Source organism: Vombatus ursinus, unplaced genomic scaffold, assembly GCF_900497805.2.
Source record: "Vombatus ursinus unplaced genomic scaffold, bare-nosed wombat genome assembly UNPS02014403.1, whole genome shotgun sequence".
Lineage (NCBI taxonomy): Eukaryota > Metazoa > Chordata > Mammalia > Diprotodontia > Vombatidae > Vombatus > Vombatus ursinus.
Genome location: NW_020954181.1, coordinates 273670 through 282864, shown reverse-complemented (window position 1 = coordinate 282864; position 9195 = coordinate 273670). Strand labels below are relative to the sequence as shown.

General features: G+C 35.1%; 1 pseudogene; it reads left to right on the top strand.

Annotated features, from left to right (window-relative positions):
• Window positions 1-205: 205 nt before the first annotated feature.
• Window positions 206-4978, top strand: LOC114042360 (annotated as a pseudogene).
• Window positions 4979-9195: the final 4217 nt, after the last annotated feature.

Here is a 9195-nt window from a genome sequence, read left to right as displayed (position 1 = left end):
CTAGAGTAGCAGGAATGAATAGGGTAAAGCAGCTGTCCTCCTAAGACAACTTGAAAAGACCCTGGAAAGACCTGACCTCCAGGGGCAGAGGTTCTGCCTGAGTGAAGGGCAAACACCTCCATGCTGACTCTAAGGAATTAACAAGCAAGAAGCTCTGGGGGCAGCTGGGTTGGGAAGCAGCCTCAGCCTCAGGAATTTTCATCTCATGGACAATGAGGAGGTTGGAAGGCCAAGTAGGAGAAGATTGAAGGATCTTCCACTGTCAAAGGATGCCAAACACAGCTGTGCTCACCAGACTCAGTCCCAGGCTGTGGTTGTGGTGGAAGAAGGAGCTAGCACACACCTGGTGAGTGCAGTAACAGAAAGGCAAAGACCCTGCTGGCTGGCTGTGGGCACTTGCAGGAAAGCAGAGTTCCTGGTTTCATTTCCAGGGCAGAGAACTCAAGTATAGTTTGCATCCACCTGAGGAACTTCAGGGAACAAGAGTGTTTGCAGAGAGCAAGAGTGTTTGTGGGACAGTGTGGCTGGGGGCCCTAGCTGTGCCTTAGGAGTGGAGAAGAGAGCCCAAGGTTGAGCCCTAGAACAAACCTCAGAAAATCAAAGTAAGAAGGACCTGAGGCTTGGGGCATCATTCTTCACAGTGTAGATTAGAACTTGATTATATTAATAACTGCTAAAAACAAAATAAAACAAAATAAAAATGAGTAGACAAAGGAGAAAGAACCCAAACATAGATAGTTACTATGGGGATAGAGAAGATCTGGTTTCATATTCAGAGGAAGCTAGTGGAGCTAAAAAACCCACTCCTTTTCCAACAAGAAACATCAAATGATCCCAAGCACATAAAGAGTTCTTGGAAGAACTTAAAAGGGACTTTAAAAATCAAATAAGAGAGATCAAGTAAAACCTAGAAAAAATAAGAGCAATCCAAGAAAATAAAGAAAATTATGAAAAGAACATCAACCAATTTGAAATAGAGAACCAAAAACTTAAAGAAGAAAATAATTCCTTGAAAAGTAGAATTAGGCAAAGGGAAGCTAATGGTGTTACAAGACAACAAGAAATAAAAAAAATCAAAAGAATGAAAAAATAGAAGAGAATGTGAAATATATCATCAGAAAAACAACTGGTCTAGATAGCATATTGAGGAGAAATAATATAAGAATAGTCAGGCTACCTGAAATTTATGATAAAAAAAGAATCTTGATACACTATTTCAAGAAATTATCAAAGAAAATTGTCCTGAGGTTCTAGAATAAGAAGGAAAAGCAGAAATAGAAAAAAAAAATCCACTGACCACCACCTGAAAGAGATCCCAGGAGGAAAACATAGGAATATCATAGCCAAGTTTCAAAGCTCCCAGGTTAAGGAGAAAATATTAGAAGCAACAAGAAAAAAAAACCCCAGTTTAAATGTCATGGAGATAAAATAAGGATTATACAAGACCTAGCAGCTACTACACTGAAGGACTAGAGGTCTTAGAATACTATATTCTGTAGAGCAAAAGAGCTGGGATTATGACCAAGGGTAATTTACCCAGCAAAGTTAAGTATAATCCTGAATGAAAAAAAAAAAACCCCAGACATTTAATGAACTGAAAGACTTTCAGGTATTTGTGAGAAAAACAGCAGAATTTAATGGAAAATTTGGAATATCAGATCCCAGAGAAATATAAGATAAACATTAAAGATCAATTATAAGGGACTCAATAAGGTCCAGTTGTTTACTTCATATATGTAAATATTTTAGCAGTACATTTATGATTGTCATCATTATTTGAGTAGTTTGAAAGAAAGACTTGAGCTGAACTGTGTATGATGGGGTCATTCTAAAAAAAAATAAAACTGTGTAGGGAGAGACTAAAGAGGAGTAATTGTCTTATACAAATGAGGCATGAAAAGAATTGATACAGAAAATTGGGGGTGAGGGTAGTGCTGGAACGTTACTTTCAATCAGGAATGGGTTAAAAAGGGAACAACATATATTTCTAGAAGAGTATAAAAGTCTTATAAATTCAGAAAGAAATAAGAGGGTGAGGCGATAGCATAGGGGAGAGAATAAGGGGTGATTCTTGGAGGGGTGGGTAGGTTAAAGAATAGGAGGGCAAGTTAGTGGGAAGAAGTAAGTTAGAGGAGTATGGAGGATAGTGAGGAAAAATAGGAAGGAAGGAAATATACAAGTAATTATAGCTTAGAATGTGAATGGGATGAATTTACCTATGAAATGAAAATGGACGCCAGATTAAAAATCTGAATTAGAAAATTTGTTGCTTTCAGGAAACACAATAAAAATGAGAGATACACACAAAGATAGAATAAAGGACTGGAGCAGAATTTATTATCTAAAAAAAAGCAGGGGGTAGTAATCATGATTTCAGACAAAGTTAAAGCTAAAATAGATGTAATCAAAAGAGAAAACTAGGGAAACTATACTATGTATCACCAATATTATTCAATATTGTTTTAGACCACTTAAAATAACCAGACAGAGGGGCAGCTAGGTGGTGCAGTGGATAGAGCACCAGCCCTGAAGTCAGGAGGACCTGAGTTCAAATCCGGCCTCAGACCAAACACGTGACACTTACTAGCTGTGTGACCCTGGGCAAGTCACTTAACCCCAATTGCCCCCCCCCAAAAAAACCAGACAGTATAAAACATCTGAGAATATACCTACCAACACAGACACAGGAACTATATGAACATAAACATAAAACACTTTTTGTATATAAACTCAGATCTAAATAGTTGGAATAATATTTATTGTTCATGGGCAGGTAAAGTCAATATAATAAAAATGACAATTTTACTTAATCTATTTATTCAATGCCATCCCAGTTAAATTACTAAAAAATTATATTACTAAGTTAGAAAAAACAATAACAAAGTTCATTTGGAAGAACAAAAGGTCAGGAATTTCAAAGAAATAGGTGGAGAAAAGATCAGGAAGGAGATTCAGCAGTATCAGACCTATATTATAAGGTGAGAACATTGTTGAAGTATAAAATTGATAATTTTCAATTGCTTTAAATTTAAAAAAAAATTTTGTTTAAATAAAACCAATGTAGCTAAGAATAGAAAGAATGCAGAAAATTAGGGAAAACCTTTCATAGACAGTCTCTCAGATAAGATGTGATTATATTGGAATGCTGCTGTGATGTAGGAAATGATAAGCTGGTTGGTTTAGAAAAATATGGAAAAACTTAGACCTATGAAGGAAGATGCTATCCACCTCCAGAGAAAGAGACAACAATTGGAATTGCGCATAGTATGGTCTTACATATATGTGTATGTTTATAGATATTTCTGTATATGTATATATATTGGTGTTTAATTGTAGCCTTCTTTAGGGTGCAAGTGGGGCAGGGAGGAAAAAATAAAGTAAAAAATGCACACCAGAGAACAAAAGAAAACCTATAAGGAATCAAAGAAAAACTGGGTAGCTTTGAAAACAAGGTATAATATTCATTATATAGGTTTTCTTGAAATGGAAATTTATTGTTTTATGTTGAATCCTCCTGTGTTTTGCTTTGTACATGAAAATGTTGTTTTCCTTATCTTTTCTTGTTTTGTATTTAAGTTCAAAATGAATAAAAAACTTTACCAAAAAAAAAAAATCCCAACAAAATTCTTTCCCTACCCTTAGATCTGAGGTAATTTCTTCCATGCTCTTCCAATTTTTTTTGCCATCCTTTTTGTTTAAATCACAAACTTATTTGAAGCTTGTCTTGGAATATGGTGGGAGATGCTGGTTTATACCTAGTTTCTGCCAGACTACATTCCAGTTTTCCCAATAGTTTTTGTGGGATAGTGAAGACTTGATAGTCTTGATCTTCTGTTCCTACAGATGAATTTTGTTATTATTTTTTCTAGCCTTACAAAAATAAACTTTTGGTAGTTTGATTGGTATGGTTAATTTAGGTAGCATTGTCATGTGTTATATTGGCTCAGCTTACCCATGAGCAATTAATATTTAGACTTGCTAATTTTAGAATTGCTAATTTTAGCAATTATTTAAATCTGTCTTTATTTGTGTAAAGAGTATTTTGGATTTTTGCCTGGGTCTCCTTGTGTCTGTATAATACCAACTTGTAATTGTGGGCTTCTTAACCTACTCTCATCCACAAACATGGAATGGGCCTCTTTTGTCTGTAGTGTAGGAGACCAGAACCCTAGTGGCCTTACCACAGTACAACCACCCACCTCCTTTGCTGCAGTTTCTGTAGGGGCCTGTGACCCCTATACCTGCAGGCCAAGGATGGGATCTCCACCTGCTCTGGTTCCTAGCCCCCTCAGTTTAGGAGGAGGAAGGGAAGGAGGAGGAGGAGGGAGACGGAGAGCATATGATAAGTTTCTTTGAGCTGACCTCCTTCATCTTGTGTTCAGTCTGTAAAGGATACTTAATAGATGCTACAACTATTACAGAATGTCTTCAAACATTTTGTAAAAGCCTCATCATAAAAGTATTTTCACTATAGCAACAGATGTGCAAAATGCTACACAGTAGTACATCAGATACAGCCTCTTTATAACATCAAATTCGGTCAACAGTTACAAGACAGTGTACAAATTAGCAACCAACCTAAAGGAACAAGAGAAAAAAATAAATGCATAGTTTTCACAAAGAAAGAGGTCTAGAAATATCAAACCTGCTGTACCTCAGCCAGGGAGCAGGTGGAGAACTAGGAAAATTGTGGGATCGGTGTTTGTATGCCACCAGAACTTGATATGATTTTATTACTAATGAAGGCACAGAACATTCTAAACCCCTAGAAAAGAAGTTGTTTGTGTTTCAGGAAAAGCAACTATTTTCATGCTGAATAATTTCTCAGAAGAAAAATGGGTCTTAACCAACTTGTCAGATATATAAAATATATAATGATCATCTGTTCAAACAGTATCAGATATTAAAGGAAATTTGCCAGGATGGTTTACTTATACTTCATTATGACCTTGTGATTTCTCCACTGAAAATAACATGAAAATTGTGTAGAGTTGTTAAAAGTAATAAAGCAAAACAGAGTTCTTATCTTATCAAACACTGTTACTGTACGTCTGGTTACCACCACTTAATACAACATGTCTAATTTTCAGCAGTAAGAATCATAGTATTGATAAATAAAACTAGAAATGATGAAATATTTTTGTTTGACCAATGACAGTTTAAAAGGTAGTACAAGCTTCTGGGAAAGGAAATAAATTAGAAACACTGAATTCTAAAATTCTCTGTGATTTCAAATAATGTTATTTGCTTGCTATTCTGAAGCAAATCAGTTACTGTTCTCTTCGTAGAACTGTATCTTTTTTTTTTTTAATTTTTAAGGCAATTGGAGTTAAGTGACTTGCCCAGGGTCACACAGTTAGTAAGTGTCAAGTGTTTGGTCTGAGGCTGGATTTGAACTCGGGTCCTCCTGACCTCAGGGTCGGTGCTCTATCTACTGCACCAGAACTGTATCTTTTTAAAGTAGGTGTTTGGGATTCAGTTATCAGAGATGGAATTGGATAGTCATTCTTCTGGAAAAAAAGATGTATAATTTTGAACTAAAGATAAAAGTCATGGCTTTATTGTTAAAACCGTAAGACAAACTTTCAGATTTTTGTGAAGACCATTTGGTATTAAGTTATGATTTGCATATTTCTAGTATTTTTGAGCACATATTTTTATATTAGCAATAATACTAAGAGAAGTCTTTTTCCTCTTGAGGTGATGAATAACTTCCTTGTATGTAGGTAGAATGTCTTCCCATAGGGGAGCCTTGTCTAGTACTATGTACCTCAAGTGTAATTTGACTTCCCTAGAACAGTTTACAAGAAAGAGGTACCTCTTGATGTTTTTATTCTTAAAATGGTTCATTTTGCAACCAAATATTATATTTGAATGTTTTGCATGATTATAGAGACTTCTTAGTTCTACTTCTCCTGAAAGTATGATCAAGACTATTAGTAAATTTAGAATTCTGTAATTAACTTGTTAATTCGAAGTTTTCTTTTTTTTTTTCAGATAAACCTGCATTTCCCCATTGTTTAAAGGATGTAGTATTTATGAGTTCATTTACCTGCATGTTATGCCTTAAAATTTAAAAATCCTTTTGCCAATAAAGGGAGTTTGAAATAACAAGCCTGTTTATGTACATTAATACATTGTAATACTTCCTAAAAGGTTAAAAATTATTTTGTAATCTAGATTTTGAAACTTACTTTAATGGAAATAGTTATAAAATTGGACAAGTTAAGGAGAATACTTTGTAAACAGTTTGTGAATTGTGTAAATGATTACATATTGTAACAAATAAAATTTTACTTTAGTCTATTTAAAAAAAGTGTTTTGCAGTTGTAGTCATATAGTTCCTGTGTGGTCATATTGTTCCTGGGAGACTACCAACTATTTTATACAGTCCATAGCTATTTTAAATGGAATTTCTCTATCTCTTCCTGATGAGTTTTGTTGGTAATATACAAAAATGCTAACTATTTTGTGGGTTTATTTACTATCCTACAACTTTGCTTATGGTAATTGTTTCAATTAGTTTTTCAATTGACTCTCTAGGGATCTGTAAGTAAGCCAATATATCATCTGCAAACAGTTATACTTTTGTATCTCTTTGCCTATGTTTATTCCCTTCTCTTTTTGCTCTAGCTATAATTTCTAGCAGTATATTTAATAGTTGTAGTGATAATGGACATCTTTGCTTTATCTTGATATAACTGGAAAGGCCTCTAGTTTATCCCCATTAACTGGCTCTTGGTTTTGGATAGATACTACTTATCATTGTAGGAAAGTTATGTTTATTACTATGCTTTTTAGTGTTTTTAACAGGAATGTTGTATCTTGTCAAAAGTTTTTCCTGTGTCTATTATATGATCTACATATTTTTTGTTTTCATTACAAATATGGTTAATTGTGTTTTTGTTGTTCCTAATATTGAAAATCCAGCTTGGTCATCAGTGTATGATCTTTGCGATATTTTGTTGAAGTCTCCTTACTAATATTTTATTTAATTTTTTTGCATCACTATTAATCAGGGGACATGGCTCTATAGTTTTCTTCCTCCATTTTGACTCACCATTAGCTATCATGTTAATTCTTCATTCTCTAAGAGGACCAATGACATCACAAGAATGATGTCTAGACTAAAGAGTGAGGCAAACTCCAATGGTAAGACAGAATCAAGATGAGTGGAGATTGTCCATCATGCAGTGGGTGACCTTGGCCTTTCTAAATTAAGGTCTTTCTCAGGTCTCAGTTTGTCTGAGGCAATGCACATTCAATGACTAGGGGCTGGGTAAGAATTGAGACAAAAGATGGCCTAATTTATCATCACAAAAGTATCTGTCTGGAAGGCAAAGACCCTCAAAGTTTCTGGCCAGAACAGAAAACAATTGCTATTTACAATCATTCTAGGCCATCAAAACCTAAACAATGAGCTACAGAGGCTTGGTCTGGGGGTTATTATTGACCATTCAATGAAAGCCAGAGTGATTTGGGTTTAAAGGCTAGTCAAGTATCTCCATTTGAAACACAATGTGCTTTCTTAAAGCCTATTTTTTCAGAGCTACAGTTCAAGAAATCATAAAAAAAAAAAAAAAAAAAAAAACTATACAGGACAAAAAAAACATAATACAAACTTTTTTTTTAAAAAAAAAATTAAAAAAAAAAAATAAAAAAAAAAAAAAAAAAAAACTATACAGGACAGAAAGCACATTATCCCAGCTTTTTTTTTAAAAAAAAAATAACAATCCTAAAATTAATAAATAAATAACACTAAATAAGTAAAGGATTTTTTAAAAATCTAGTGTCTTATAAAATATAAACAACCAAAAATTTTATTCCTATGGACAGAGCCTATCCACATGTAAGGATATGGCACCCCAAATAAAGAGAGGGATCATATGTAGTGGTGGGGTGGGGAGAGAAGGAAGAGAAGAAGTATTCTCCACCTTATGCTCAAATTGGCAAATTAGGTAGCCAGAAAGCAGCTACTACTACTGATGGGGTTGGGATCTGGGCCCCAGAAAGGAAAAACCCTGGACTTTCCCACATGGCCAAATCTGCCATTCCCGAGGCTATAATCCCATCAACTGGCCTTTCATTGTGTCTACGCCCAATCTCCCCTCCATTGTCTTACCTCCCTGTGGCCCCTGGCCATTTCCCACCCTTAATCCTAGCTAGGCTCCATTCTCCCTTGGCCATGTGGTCCAGGTCCCTGGAATTCTATTACCTCATAGACTACTTGGCCACTCCTAGATCCCTCCCATAGTCTTTCTGTATATAAGGTCTATCTAGTCTCCATTAAGATACTCTGATTTTTAGAATCTAGCCAATAGCCCATAGACACTCAGATTCCTTAAGAGTCTAGCTAATATGGCGAATCTTCAATAAACCTTGTTTTTGGCTGCAAGAAGGCTTGGGTCGAATCCTTTTGGGCAGAACCCGTGTATTGTGATTTGGGGATTCCAGGACCCCTAACCTATAGACCGCATCACTACTCTCAGGGTTCTAGAGATAACTCAGAAACTGTGCTTTTCCTACTGTAGGTCCTGTGGGCCAAATGCAATCCCCATGGACAGTCATCCATCAGTCTCAATTAGTTTTTACCAAAGTCATTTGCTCAGATAACATGGTACAGACAATTAATACAAAACACTGTTCTAAAAAACATGGTTCATTCCTTCCCACAAATATACACAGCATCCATAGGATGCTTAAACTTAGACTATAATAGTAGTGAGGCACACACATAAAAAGAAATATGTGTGACAGTTAGTACTTCTAACTCTAAGGTTAGTTAAGAATTCTATTTCCTATTTTGTTAATCTGGCCAATCTATATTTTTGTAAATATTCGTCTATTTCTTTTAGATGATCAGTGTTATTGGCATATAATTGAGCAAAATAACTCCAAATAATTAAATTTTTTCATTGTTTATGAATTTGCCTTTTTTATTTTTGATGGTGTAATTTGGATTTCTTTTTAAAAAATCAAATTACCTAATGGCTTATCTATTTTACTTTAATTGCCTCAAAAAAAAAGTCCTAGTTCCATTTATTACTTTAATTTTTTTTTGCTATTTTGTTTGCTTTGTGATAGACCCTCCGTTAGGGACCCAGGGGCACCACGCCCCGGGCCCTCTGGCTCAGCTTCCCCTAATGGCTGTTGCAACATCCTGGGTGAGATCCTCAAGCATACATCCTGTAGGGT